Genomic DNA, 15,094 nt, shown 5'->3' with positions numbered 1-15,094 from the left:
CTGCTGATAATAATGATAATTTATTATTGCTGTTGTTGTTGCTAGTGTTGTTGTTGTTGGGATGGTAAGATAAGTTTCGGTACAGTGCGGTACGATACGGTACCGTGTGGTTTGGTACAGTATATTGCTGCTGCTGCTGCTGCTGCTGATGATGATGATGATGATGATGATGATGATGATAATAATGATGATGACAGTAATAGAATACGGTGTAAAATTTGAATTTTTATTCATCAGGGCATGCTGTAAACGGAGTGAACGCCATCCACGCGTTAACAAGAAAACAAAGGCGAACAGACACCTTCCCAACACCTTGCTGGTTTGATGAAATCTGCTTAGAGACGGTTTTGCTTTCCACAGTTTGTTTTTTCTTTTCTTTTAGCTGCTGTCAATCTCATTCTGCTTCAACTTCAAGGGAAAAAATGTTTCACTAGGGCACAGTCAAGTACTTTTGAGAATAAGATAACTTTTACTTTACTTTTATCCGCCGCTTATACCCTTATAACTAGTAACAACTGTGATCTGTCTACAGGACAGTTTAGATGGGCCAAGGAAAGGTAGTTCTCGTTACTTTCCAAGCCTAACGATGAGGCAAATAGAGCCATACAACGCAGTCTCTTATTGATCATACCAATTGGAAGCTTAGTTTACTTTACTTTTATCCGCCGCTTATACCCATTTGGGTGTCGCGTGAAGAAAGAGACGTCTCTCTGCCACCAGCAGGAGAGCTTGTGTAGGGGGGATGCCATGAATTGTTAGAGTTTCCCTGACTCCATCTATCCAGGTCTTTCTCGGTCGCCCTCTTGCCTTGTTGCCACTGAATTTTTTGATGTTGGCACTTTGTGCTGGATGGTGTGTTGGTAATCGTATGAGATGTCCGAACCATTTGATTCTTTGGGGTTGGATGTGATGCATGACACCATTTGGGCCCACCATAATTTCTCTGACTAGTGAGTTTCTAATTTTGTCTCGCTTGGTCTTGTTTACTAAGTCTCAAAATAGTAACCTTTTTTTCAGAGAATTGGAGGCGGTTTGTGTTGTCCTCAGTTATAATAGCAGCGCCTATAGGCTCGTAGTATGATATTATGGTATGGTGTGGTATGATAGAATAGGGTATGGTATGGTATGGTAGATATGGTTGGGTAGGGTATGGTGTGGTATGGTGTGATATGGTATGGTATGATAGGGTACAGTAGGGTATGATAGAGTATGGTATGGTAGAGTATGGTACGGTAGGGTACGGTGTGGTATGATATGGTTTGATATGTTATGGTATGGTATAGTATGGTATGGTATGAGAAAACTAAACTAGAGCACCCACCAGTCGCCCACTTGATATGGTCTGATATGATATGGCATATAATGTGTCACAACACGGTGAAATCATGCGTACGTCAATTTTTGGGCAAGTGGAGTTATTGGTATACACTTAAACTTAAAGCCTATTCATTTGCTTTGCTTTGGATGATAACATACCCATCTATCTTGAAGAAAAGTTGAGATATTTGCAATTGAAGGAGGTGGGGCTCGCCTGCTTTCAGAAATAGAATTAGAGAGAAAATGGCTTCCATGGCTTGAGAGTTCTTGAAAACTGAAAAAGTTTATTTTTTGTGCCTTTAATCAACGTTTTTCGGTAAATCCACACAAAAAGGTGTTTTTAAATGGACATAAAAAACGCTGAGCCAACCCCCCCCCCCCCCCCCTTACACACACCCAAAAAAAAATTCGACAAAAATTGCCACGCCAGCAGAAAAATGTCGGTTTCTTCGAGTTCATTCTTTTGACGAGTGCCTCATTTCACCACGATGCCTCACATATGATAAGTTTTGATGTAAAATGATATGACAATAATACATGTATGATACATGCTATGCTATGCTGTGTACGGTCTATCGAACCATGAACAGTATGTGCTTCTCAAGCAAGTATGTATTTATGTATGTGTTAATGTGTTAATATATGTATTTCTAATGATATATCTTTCATAACTATGTATGTATATATTTATGTATGCATTTTTATATGTATCAATGTACTACGTATTTCTAATTACATACCTATCAAAACTATGTATGTATGTATTTATGTATTTATTAGAATATGTAATTGGAATGATGTATCTATCATAACTATTTATGTATGTTTTATGTAAGCATTTATGTATGTATGTATTAATATATGTATTTCTCATTATATATATATCAAAACAATGTATGTATGTATTTATGTAAGCATTTATGTATATGTCAATATAACGTATTTCTAATTACGTATCTATCAAAACTATGTATGTATGTATTTATGTATGTATTAATGTATGTGCATGTATTTATGTATGTATTAACATAATAATATGTATATCTAATTATGTATATATCATAACTATGTATGTATATATATATGTATTTATGTATATATTTATATATGTATTTATGTATGTACTTATATATGTATTTATGTATATATCATAACTATGTATGTATGTATGTATGTATGTATGTATGTATGTATGTATGTATGTATGTATGTTTTTATATATGTACTTATGTCTGTATTAATAAATGTCATATTCCTGATTAAGTATCTATGATAACTATGTGTGTTATGTTTGCCATTGTAACACATCGACACGATAGCGGCCATATATAGTTTAAGGAAAAACCAAGACAGATCAACAGAATGAACAGAGGGAAAGAAGGGAAGAAGGACCAAGATAGATCAACAAAATGAACAGGGGAAAAAAAGAAAAGAAGGACCTATCAGTGGCGCCATCCAACAACCCGCTGACAGATGACAAACAAAGATACGTGCGCACATGCACAAACACACACACACACACACACACACACACACACACACACTCACAAACATACCTCCACCTCGACCAATGAACCACCCTGATAACTCTTAGAACGGAATGAAAAGGACTGCTTTTTTGTCCCTTGCCCATTTCTATCATATTGACGTCATCTGATTAGTAGAAACAGTCTCTGCTAAGGTGGCCTTGTTAGTATTAGCCTATTTTAGCGGGCCAAGAAAGTGAACAGAGGACCTTAGTAGGTAGACAGCACAGTGGCAGATATTTTGGGGATTTCGTAAGGGGGTTGTAGGTGACAAGTTGACAACCAAGTTACAGACTTAGTACTTATTTAAGTACATGAAGTTGCGGAGATTCCGACAAAGGATCCTCGAACCCGAGTCGAGAGGGAACAATTTACACACAACATTGAACCCCCTCGCCTCAGGGGGAGCGGATAATAAGGACTGCTAAGTAAGTGCTAATGAGGCTATGAGGTAAGGGTGGGGTAGAAAATGGAAAACAAAGAGCTTAAAAAAGCTGTTCGAGAAAAGACGAACTGTGATATTGACTCTCAAATGGGAGACCCGAGGCACAAATATTCATTTATAGTGTGGTCAAAAAATTCGTGGCGCAACTTAATTATTGTCAAATATTATCAAACATAGAGTATCCAGCTTTTGCGTAATGACTTGTATCAATTTGTCTTGACAGATCAATATTTTTGTAAACACGTCCGGTTAGCTTTATTCTAGAACATTCCATAATAAACACTAACAACAAGAATTGTATCTGTTCAGTAGCCTGCCTAGTTTTGAGAAATTTGTTAAAAAATTTGAGTTTTGCAACACGTCAAGTTTTTTCGAGGTCATTTGTTTGAATATCTTTTGATAAAGACTCGGAATTATCGTACGATTTTGATAGAAGAGATATAACATTTAGTTTCTGACGTCATGGTCTTAGTAACTCAAAACGGCGAAAAATGTCGAATAGTACTCTCTAATTCTGAGGTTGCGAGTTCCTGGTTCACGAATCTGGTAGTCAAAAAGGGCTGTTACATTGGGTATAGTTGAGTTTGGTTTTTTTCCAGATCAAACACACACATACAATGGACACAATTCAAAAGCCACATAAAAGAACAAATTATAACGTATTATTAGTATAGTACGCTGATCTACGGTGTCCATTACATTTTATTGCTTTGAAAGTAGATTTTCTTTACTTCTCCATTGATACAATTTAGATCATTTATTGTGCACACTTTCTACCCTGCCTGTGGGAGCCAATCTGGGCTGAGAAAAGATACACCATTACACAGCAGTACTCGATAAAATTTTTCAGCCCGTGCCTCGGGAATAGAACTCGGGTCTCCTGCATGCGACAGTGAAGTGCTTAAACGCTACACCTGGCGCTCATATGACCTTATGCAGTTGTGAGCGCCTTAAAACCTCTACTAAAACTAAACTAAACGCTTCACCACAGACCAGACATCGGTGTTTGAAATCTTCAAAAAGGCGCTCCTTTCTCAACAAAGGAGAGTTAGGTAAACTTGCAGATGACGGAAACGAATGCAATCCTCTTGTTTGCGTCACGTCACAGAACTAGTCCAGGGTGATCCAAAATAAAAAACGTTTCAACTATTTTGGTAACTATTCCCCCCCCCCCCAAACTGCCGCTGTGTGTTTCAAATTTGAACACAATATTTGGCAGCCAAAAGGAATTTGTCTGACATTCATTTTAGATAGTTCCACAGAACAGTTTTGCTTTGTATAGCGCATAAGAAAGCAACCCATTTTTAGCCTTGTCTAGATTTGTGTAGTGTGACGTATCATTAGGCCCTCCACTAAAAGTCGCAACAGTCACGCCTTAATGCAAGCTACAGCAATCTAACAAGTCAACAGAAGTTTGCAGATATTGTTTTTCTCAAGTTTCCTTTGCCTGCTGATATCATAGTCAAGTTGAGTACAGAGCAGAGAGCTTTTTTTGCATTGAGCTTTGCATTGCCACCAACTCACCCCCGACATTTCGTAAGTTCCGCGCATAGTACAGAAAGAATGCTAAAGTGCCCTCAAGGCCTTCTTTGATATCATGGATAAAGGAGTTCTGTCTCTTTGAATCTATACAGAATCGGAATTAAAAATTCCTAGACCAAACGACCTCTACAGATCGAAAACGCACCGTTCGCACCCCTTGAAATGTCACCAGGATAAAGAATTCAGTAGTCGAGTCCCATGAAACGTCTGTCCGCCGACGATGTCTACGGCTAGGACTTTCCCACACCTTAACTACTGTCCACTTTCTGAAGGTAGATATTCACCTGTGACAGCATAATTTTCTTGTTCGTGAGGTTGACATGGATCGGAGGATGGCAATGTGTTCATAGTTCCTCGGTCATCTTGAAAAGCGTGAACATTTTTTCTGTGACATTCGGTTCAGTGGCAGGGCCCGTTTTCTCCTGTCAGGATATTATGTAAACTCCACAAATGCAGTCTTCTGGGCACCCTAACCTCCCCCTATCATGTCTAAAAGACCCTTTGTAAAGAAAAGTTCACAGCGTGTGTGGTGTTAAGCATTCATGGTTTGGCGGGTCCTTATATTTGGCCACGACGAATGACGGGTAAAAAATTGTTTCGAATCCAAAGAAGAACATGTAGAGCACTGGCTCTACGAGTTCTAGAATAACAATGATAATGTTTTAGTTCAGTAAGATAAATGACATATTACCTAAATGTTACAAGGATAGAAAAGAATTATCTTAAAAAGAAAAGGAAGAAAAAAAAAGACAACCAATCGGTTCAGGACTTTCCATTAAAGATTTTTTAATGTTGCATTAGTTTGCCTTCATGGGTGTTTTTTCTTTCTGAGTTTTTTTGCTTTCAAAAACAGGTTTCATCTTTATGAATTTTATGTCAAACAAATTACAACATTCTAGAACAAGTTTTGTGCGAGAAATTGAGAAATAAAAAGTTGTATTGTAAAGTGTTATTTTTTATCCCCCTGTATTTTAAAAAAGAAACAACTAAAACAAAGGGACACGTTTCTCGAGACTGAAAAAACCAAGCTTACAATTACATTTTTTCTTTGTATAGATTACTGCTTGCGTCAACCTTTTTTTCAGCCAGCGCCCACCTTAACCACCTTTGAGATGCTCCAAGTTCCGCACTACCCACACTATGCATGTATTTAAAATTCGTGTGGCATTAATATAATACCTGTGCAGGTGGTTGGCAGGAGCTCTTCTCTCGTGTGGTTTGCTCCTTCTTTCCTATCAAACATCCATGGTCCTGATCTGTATTCCTTATTTTGTGTTTGTTACTCTCTTGTGACAATTCTAATCTTCGGTACTTATAATGACCTTATTGTTTTTACAAGTGCCGTAAAACTCTTACTAAAACTTTTAAAACATACTATCTGTACCTGTCACTCCCCGAGTGATCCCCACCGCCTACCAACATTACCAAATTACCCACTGGTGAATGATGTCTTTCTTTTCTGGTAAGTGTTTTATGGCGCTCACAACAGCGTAAGGTATTATTATGAGGGCGCGGGACACATTAAACATTTTCAATTAGTAGAAAATTTAGAATTTTGCCCAGGTGCCGACCGAAGCCTATTCTTATCGATTTTTGACCACCAAGGGATCTTTAAAGTGCGTAACCTGCCCACGGGACCTCCGAAAAGCCTAGGGGTAGACCTTTCCTACCATAAGATCAGGGGTGTGGCTGAGAGACAGCAGTCTGGAGGAGACAAGGAGTAGCAGTAGAAAGACTGCATAAAGAGTCAGGAGCCCAGACGAGGGGCCAAAGGAGGTGAGGGGGTGGGGGCAGAAAGTAGAGACGAAAGCAGACGATAGAACATTGTTAGAGAGCATGAAGAGGGGTGAAAGGAGACCATTTTATATAAGAAATTTTTCGGTTGCTATCCGGGTTCGAACCCACGATCTATTGCATGAGAGGCGAACACCTTAATCTCTAGACCAAGAGAGCCCTCTGGGTGATGTCTAGATAGACCGTCATGTCTAGTTCCGGACGAAAAGTCCTTTCTAAAGGATAATTGTATACCACAGAAAGATAAAAAATCCCAGTGTCATTGAATTCAGAAAGAAATCACTACGTGATGTTCAAAATCCAACGTTCACCTGGAAAGAACCGTATCAACCTGAGTTGTTGCAGACTAAGGCAGCCAAAAGGAAGAATAAAATTATGCATACTTGTCTGGGGAGTCCTTCAAGAGAATAATGTAGATCAATGTAAATCAACTGTCGACTCTAGACTACTTGTGTTGAACCCACCTCATTAGATTTTTCACTCCTCTGTCGGCATCAGCTCATCCGTAGTCGGCTGCAATATATAATATACGAGTACATTCTCTTTCGCCGTACACCGTTTACAGTAGAGGTAGAAAGTCTGATATATAATTACAATAAAACTCACAGGGGATTTTTTTTCCCAGGGGGCTGGAGGGGGGGGGGGGGGGGGAGCAAACCAAACGACAGACAGGAAAAAATATTGATGAAATAAGAGGTACAACTACAAGTCGCATCACCTCACCCCAGCCAACCCCATCCACCCCCCGTTTTCCTTCTCTGACACTGACACGCCTTTTATGAAGAGTAAACTAAATGAGAAGAAAACGTTGAAATTAGATTTCCACTCTGGGGGTTAAAAGTGTGTGTGTGGTGTTGGGGGGGGGGGGGGGGGGCAAAGAAATGTGTGCTCGGAGGGATGTGGCTATCAAAATGTTCGTGGAAAATTGCCAAGAGGATTTCCTAGGAAATGCGACCTCAAATTTGCACAGCGTCATGCCAGACCATTGCCTAGGAAATGTGTCATGACGTGGTGGAATCAGACGCTCGTCAATTTTTGGGCATATGGGTTATTGGTATCACCTTAAAGCCTGTTCGTTTGCCTTCCTTTTGGTGGAAAAATAATCCATATAAAATGTTGAATAGAAGTCGAAATATTTCCGATTGAAGCAGGTCTGGTTTCTGAGTAACATTAGCGAGAAAATGGCGGCCAAAGTTTTGGTAACTTCCATAGACTCAGAGTCCTTGAAACTGAATATTTACAAGTTTTTTGCATTTATTCATTGTTTTTTCCCCTGTAAAATCCACCAAAAATGTGTTTTTAAATGGGCATAAAAGGAGTTGGGCCAAAAATGGAAGAAAATTAAAAGGAAAAAAAATTGACCATGAGCCAAAAAATTGAGATTTCTTTCTATTTTATTATTTTGATGAGCGCTTGATTTCACAACGATGTCTCATAAATCATCGGATTCTGGCAAGTCGGAAGAGCAGGGAAGTCGCGAGCAGCCCAATTGTCACACAGTCCAGCGAGAAAGAAGGACAGCGATGTACAGTCACTACTCACGATCCCTAGTCCTGAAGATGAATCAAGCAATAAACCTACAAAGAGAGGAAAAAAAAGAAAAAGAAAAAAAACTATTCGTTTTGAGTCAACAAGCCTGGGAAACGCCGTGTCCTTTTAGCTTATTGAGGACATGCATTTAGCTATCAGATGATTGGCGATTGTTCTGGTGTGGTTTGCTCCTTCTTTTTTATACATGTACATGTAGCCTACTTATATAAAACATCTCCACTCCTGATTTCTTCTCCATCTTTTTGTGTTCATTTCTCTCTTGTAATCTTCGGCACTTATACGACCGTGTTGTTTAGCAAGTGTCGTAAAACTCCTTACTAAAACAATAAACCAAAGCCAGAAGTTGCAAAGTTAGTACTAGGTAGCATTCAGCTCCAGACTTCTTTCATTCGCCGCTCTCCACATAAAAAGACTAAAGTATTACATGCCGTACGACACATTATGAAACGTTGCTCATTAGATGTATCACATGACACTGTGACCAAAATGGCGATAATGATGCTAAAGTCGTGTTGGCGTTGTCATAGGCAACGACACTCCATGTTTGCACTCTCTGTCCGTCTGTTGAAATGTTGTTTTACGCCCAGCCCGGATTGGCTCTTTTCCGTTGCACGTAGAATCCCGGATTCCATTCCTGTGTGGGCGAGTTATTTTGTTCTGTAACACAACCTCCGTCTGTTGGCTGGAATGTTGGATCCCATTCAAATCAATTTTAACCGTACGTCGTGTTTTACTATCGTATCCATACTTTCCAAAGAGGAAATTTACTCGTAAATCAGATCTGTACGCATTGCATAGCAGTCTGTCAAAATGATGTTTCAGAAATACTGAAAGTTTCAAAGAGATCTTCAAACTAAAAGTATTCTTAAATGTGAAGAATACAGCCCCGGAGGTACAAAATGACTCCAGGGCGCAGGGAGAGGGTTAAAAAAACTTTGTAGGAGTTTTACGCCTCCATCTGCGCAATTTAGATCTTATTTGGAGGCGGGTTTCGACCCTTCCTGTCAGGGTGAATCTGGACTGAGAAGGATACAACATCCCAAAAGAAGGACCGAGATACTTGATGAAAATCGTCCTCACTCGGGAATCGAACCTGAGTCTACTGCGTGAGACGGCAAAGCGCCCAACCGCTTCACGGTAGACACCGGGTCCCAGTCAGCCCGGGTGTCCCTGACGGGTATGTCTGAACCAGCTCGACTTCTGATTATGTTACTTATTGTGTTGACTAGGGCGTTAAACATACACAATCATTACATTTTAATAGCCAAGAATTTGACACGCCTTATATTCTAAAGATATTAAAGTAAAGCAATTTGCTTCAGTCTTGAATCTATTCAAATTCTGCTCTTACGGCTTATGGAAAGTGTAACTTTTGTTTACTTATTTAAATCGTGACAAAACCTTTCCAATGTTGTCAAAACCCGTCTTTTGTTTTTTTAGTCTTTTTCTTAAATATTTGTAAATCTTGAAAATCATTTAAACCGGATACTGCGCAGTAGTGGCTATGCGCTTCATAGTCACATGTAAGAGGCCCGAGTTTGATTCCCGAGTAGGGAGAATGTTTATCGAGTATCTCGTTATTTCTACTGGAATGTAATATCCCTCTTGGCCCAGGTAGTTCCTGACAGACAGGGTCAACGTCAAAGCTTCCTAAATTATCCAAATTGAGTCGATATGAGCGTTTAAATACCCACATTAATAATAATAATAATAATAATAATAATAATAATAATAATAATAATAATAATAATAATAATAATAATAATAATAATAAAAATAAATTGCATTAATAAAGCGCATTTCCACAAAGAAATGGTCAAGGCGCTGTACAATAAAACAAAGAACATAATACTATTATGCAGCGCACAGCTCCTATAGCAATCATCTCTCTCTCTCTCTCTCTCTCTCTCTCTCTCTCTCTCTCTCTCTCTCTCTCTCTCTCTCTCTCTCTCCAGTACATCCTTGAGTACAGACAATCCCACAAAACTTACCCAGACACCCTCGTACACATTGATCACATCACACATCATAAAATGTTACAGAACAGAACAGCATGAATAAACGAAACTGAGAGAACATAATACTATTTGTATAGGGAATGTCGGAAATTAAGGATTGAAGCTGGACTGAAACAGGTGCGTTTTAAATGCTAATATGAATTTTGTTAAAGTGGTAGACTCCGGAAGATGAGCTGGCAAAGCGTCCCACAGGGAGGGGGCGTTAACACCCCTCCCCCCCACCAAAACCGTTTAAACATAATTTATCGTCCATTACTTGTTTTGTCTGATTCCTACATCCCCCTGTCTGTAAGATTGTCAGTGTTGATCCTTCTTGCCCCCGAGTTGTTCCCTCAACGTCAAGGGTAAGATTTTTATCTTCACAAGACGACAACACACGGGCACATTAAGCTGGTCTGATCCGGGATTACTTTTCTAATGCGGAGGTTAAGTTCTGGAAGAGCCTCTAATGTCCCCAGAATCTGTCACTTTGGTCCGAAGATACATTTATGGACCGTTGACTACTTCGTGAATAAGTGTAACAGGATAGTGTTTGTTCCAGTAGGCGTTTAGCTAAGTCAGTTAGAGATCTACGTGAAAGCTAAAAGTGGTGTGTTCAGTTAATGTATTAACTTTTATATAGAAGAGTGAGTGAATTATTTGCTAAGTCAACACAGATAAACAGAAGATTGGAGAGGGGGATACATACATACTCCCACACACACACGTACACACACAGATAGATAGATGGATAGATAGATAGATATATAGATAGATAGGGAGAGAGAGAGAGAGAGAGAGAGAGAGAGAGAGAGAGAGAGAGAGAGAAAGAGAGAGAGAGAGATGGGGGTGAGGATGGGGATGGAGTGGAGAGAGAATCAGGAGGGTGAGCGAGAATCAAAAAGAAGAAAAAAACTGTTTATGTTGTACAATCCAAACATCTTTTCTCATTGTAAGTTATGTTATAGAACAGTCGTCGTTGCCATTGCTCTGGTCATTACTTGGGAACATACTTTACTTTACTTTTCCGATCCAGCGCCCATTTGGGTTCTAGCCCTTCGGTCTGTACTTGGGAACATAATTATTATGAATACATTTAGGCAAATAAACTTGAGCAAATTTGTGGAAAGCAAGTAGAAAGATGATACATCAGCATCAAGCGCCACATCTGGGACAGACATCGGCGATCATGGTTCTCCATTCAGTCTTTTGCTCGGATACCCTTAAAAAGTGACATTAAACTGATATTATAGCAGAGACAGAATTTCACGGCAAAGAAATTCGCTTGAAACAATAACATGATAAAGAAAAGCGAATTTCTGCAGAAAAAAAGAATGACACGGTGGAATCAGGCGCTCAGTCAATTTTTGGGGATGTGAATTTATTAGTATCATCTGAAAGCTTTGTCAATTTGCCTTGATTTGCGTTGAAAAAAATATCTTTCTTGAATAGAAGTCGAGATATTTGCGATTGAATGAGATGGGGGTCGCCTGGTTTCAGAGGTAGAATCTCGAGAAAATGGCCGCCAAAGTTTGGTGATTTCCAAAGCTTGAGAGTCCTTGGAAACTGAAAATGTAGAAATGCTGTGGGTTTAATCAACGTTTTTCAGTAAAATCCACACAGAATTGTAATTTTTAAAAGGGTCTGACAGGTTGTTGAGCCAAAATGAAAATTTCGACCAAATTTGTCAAACTGCGGGAAAAATGTCGATTTCTTCGATTTTGTTACTTTGACGAGCGTCTGATTTTACCACAATACTTTGCCTATCTTGTCTTTACGTTTCTGTCTTTGTTTCGTCTCTTCCGGTTTTTTTTCCTTTTCAGTTTTCTCCCTAAGCCTTCTCCTACTTGGCATGTTCATCTTTTGTTTTAGGACGATAAATAAATAGGGCAATACGTCCAAGCAAAACGCAAGATAAAATATACACACTTTCAACATGCTCTTGCATAGCTGCGAAATTTTCAAACCTCAAAGAACTTTACCCATGATAGTAGGCACTGGCCAAGTTTTAGTAAGCGTTTTGTTTGTTTTATAGAGGGTTTGCAGCGCTCGCAACTGCATAGTGTCATATGAGCGCCAAGGGGTGGATGTCAACAGAGAAGACATTACAGGGAATCAGGCTTACTCTGCCCACCTCTCTAGCCTTAATAGCATAAAGTCTGCTTCAACTATCAAGGCACCCTGAAAATAGCGGGTTACAAGAGTGTTACAAACATACAAAAGAAGTAGAGGGAAATGACGATAGTAAGGATTCGGAAAGAAAAAGCAGTTCCCTGTTGCAGTTCAGGCACAGTTATGAGCCTGACATTGTTGACTCAGCCCATAAACAAATCTTATGTGCGTAAGAACAAGCTAATGTTCCCCCCTTTGCGAATGGCTTAAAGACACTTCTGTCTGTGGCACCGCCGCGTTGTAAGAGAAGCTTTGAACGGAGGTAATGTCGCGCATTCTGAAGACGGGAAATACGATATCTGTGTCTTGCGTATTTCCTGAAGCCACACCCCCACCACTCCCGCACATACATGCACACACACATACACACTCACATGTACATACATGCACACATACACACAATATGTACACATACACACACACACATACACACACACACACACACACATACACACATACAAACACTATCGAATAAAAGTCTATTTTCTATTTGAGCGCCCCCTCCCCTCTCCCCTTTTAACATTAAAAATTTTGAATTATCTTACAGAGTCAATTGCAAATGAGGTCATGGTGAGTGGCTTCCCACAGACAGTGGAGACCTCGGATGTGAGTAGTAGGACAAGTAAATTTCAAACCTTGTAGTAGAAGTAGGTAGCACTTGTGTTGCACAAATTCTCGCTCAACAGCAAGCTCTGTACACCTTACAATCAAATATTATTTCCTCAGTAGACCAGATACTTTACTTTTGCTTTTTCATTCTCTGTTGCCGTTGAGCGTCGAGGGGAGATGCAGTATTTTATGGTAGGCCAGCTCCTCAGCTCTTTCAGTTCTCAGGGTTTCCTTGACACCCTCGATCCACCTTTTGCGTGGCCTTCCTCTTCCTTCATAGCCCGCGTGCTTGGTGTTATAGGCTCTTGAGGCTGGTTGGCCAGGTGACATACGTTACAGGTGGCCAAACTATTTTATTCTCTGTCTTTCTGACCTGAAAGTGTTCTGAAACAATAGCAACTTCCTCGGAAGCATACAGTGCAAGCTGACATATTTTTATGACCGCTAAAACACTAACGACATATTGAAAAGGTCATTCGCTGTCTATGGCCGGGTACCCATTCCCATCTGGATGAAGTGAGGAAAATTCGTGTAAAGTGCCTTTCCCAAGGACACAACGTCGTGCCTGGGGCTCGAACCTCCGAACCTGTAACGCCACAATCACGAGTCCCGTAGCCTAACCACTAGACTACCACGCCACACGCAATTGATGTTCAAGTGGATACCGCCCCCCCCTCCCCCCCCCATCTCCCTTCCCATTTCTCGGAGTTACTTCCTTGGTGATTCGCCGTAACAACCAAAAGAAAAGGGGACCAAAAGAAACTAGAAAAAAGTGAGGCAGCGTGGTGAAATCAGGCACTCGTCAAAATACAGAAATCGGAGAAACGGGCATTTTCCGAAAGTTTGGACATTTTCATCGAATTTTTGTTTTTGGGATCAACCTCTTTTATGTCCATATAAAAACACATTTCTTTGTGAATTTTACTGAAAAACGTTGATTAAAGGCACAGAATATTTTATTTTTCTGTTTTCAAGGACTCTGTAGCTATTGGAGTTACCAAATTTTGGCAGCCATTTTCTCGGTAATTTCACCACTGAAACCAGGTGACCTCACTTCCTTCAATCGCAGATACCTTGAGTTCTATTCAAGATGGATGGATATGTATTTCATTGAAAGCAAGGCAAGTAAATCAGTTTTCAGATGATACCAATAACTCCACATGCACAAAAATTGACGAGCACCTGATTCCACACCGTCTGTTCACTCCTGTCTGTACATGAGAACACTTTCATTAGGGGGCTCTCGTGGCCTAGAGGTTAAGGTGTTCGCCTCTCATTCAAAGGTCCCGGCTTCGAATCCGGGAAGCGATCGAAAAAAAATTTATTCTCTAAAATTGTCTCCTTTCACCTCCTTTCCTGCTCTCTAACAATGTTCTGTTGTCTGATTTCGTCTCCTCTTTCTTCCCCCATTCCCTCACTTCCTTTGCCCCCACCTCTGGGCTCCTGGCTCTTTCTGCAGCCTTTATACTGCTTCTCCAAGGCTCCTTTTTACTTCTGTTTTTCAGCCACACTCCTGATCTTCTGGTAGGAACGATCTACCTACACCAAGCCTTCTCGGACAAGGGTGAGAAATGTCGGAGGTCCCGTGTACAAGTTGCGCACGTTAAAGGTTCATTGGTGGTCAAAATCGATAGTGTTGGCTTCGGCCGCCACCCGGGCAAAATTCAAAATTTCCTACCAACTGTAAATGTTTAGTGTGTCCCGCACGCTCATATGGCCTTATGCAGTTGTGAGCGCCGTAAAACACTCTCAAAACAACCCCCCCCCAAAAAACAACAACAACAACAAAACAAAAAACCCCAAAAAACTATAAAAAAAAAAACCAAGCAAAAAAACAACACACACACACAAAAAACAAAAACATAAAAACCCAACACTTTCCGTGAAGTATTACGAAGGTTACGAAATTCATTCATCTCTTTCCGTTAGCCCAGATCCAAGTCTTGCAAATGTCTCTGCCAACCTCTTCAGTCTTTGTTGTTCTTCTGGGTCGCTTCTTCTGTTCTTCCTGTCCGTCCATCCCGTCTCTTCATCCAATCTCTCTCACTCCCCTCCTACCCTCCATTCACCCTATCTCCACCCCCTCTACCCTCTCTCTCTCTCTCTCTCTCTCTCTCTCTCTCTCTCTCTCTCTCTCTCTC

This window comes from Aplysia californica, unplaced genomic scaffold (assembly GCF_000002075.1).
Source record: "Aplysia californica isolate F4 #8 unplaced genomic scaffold, AplCal3.0 scaffold00550, whole genome shotgun sequence".
Taxonomy (NCBI): Eukaryota; Metazoa; Mollusca; class Gastropoda; order Aplysiida; family Aplysiidae; genus Aplysia; species Aplysia californica.
This window is presented reverse-complemented; position numbering follows the sequence as displayed.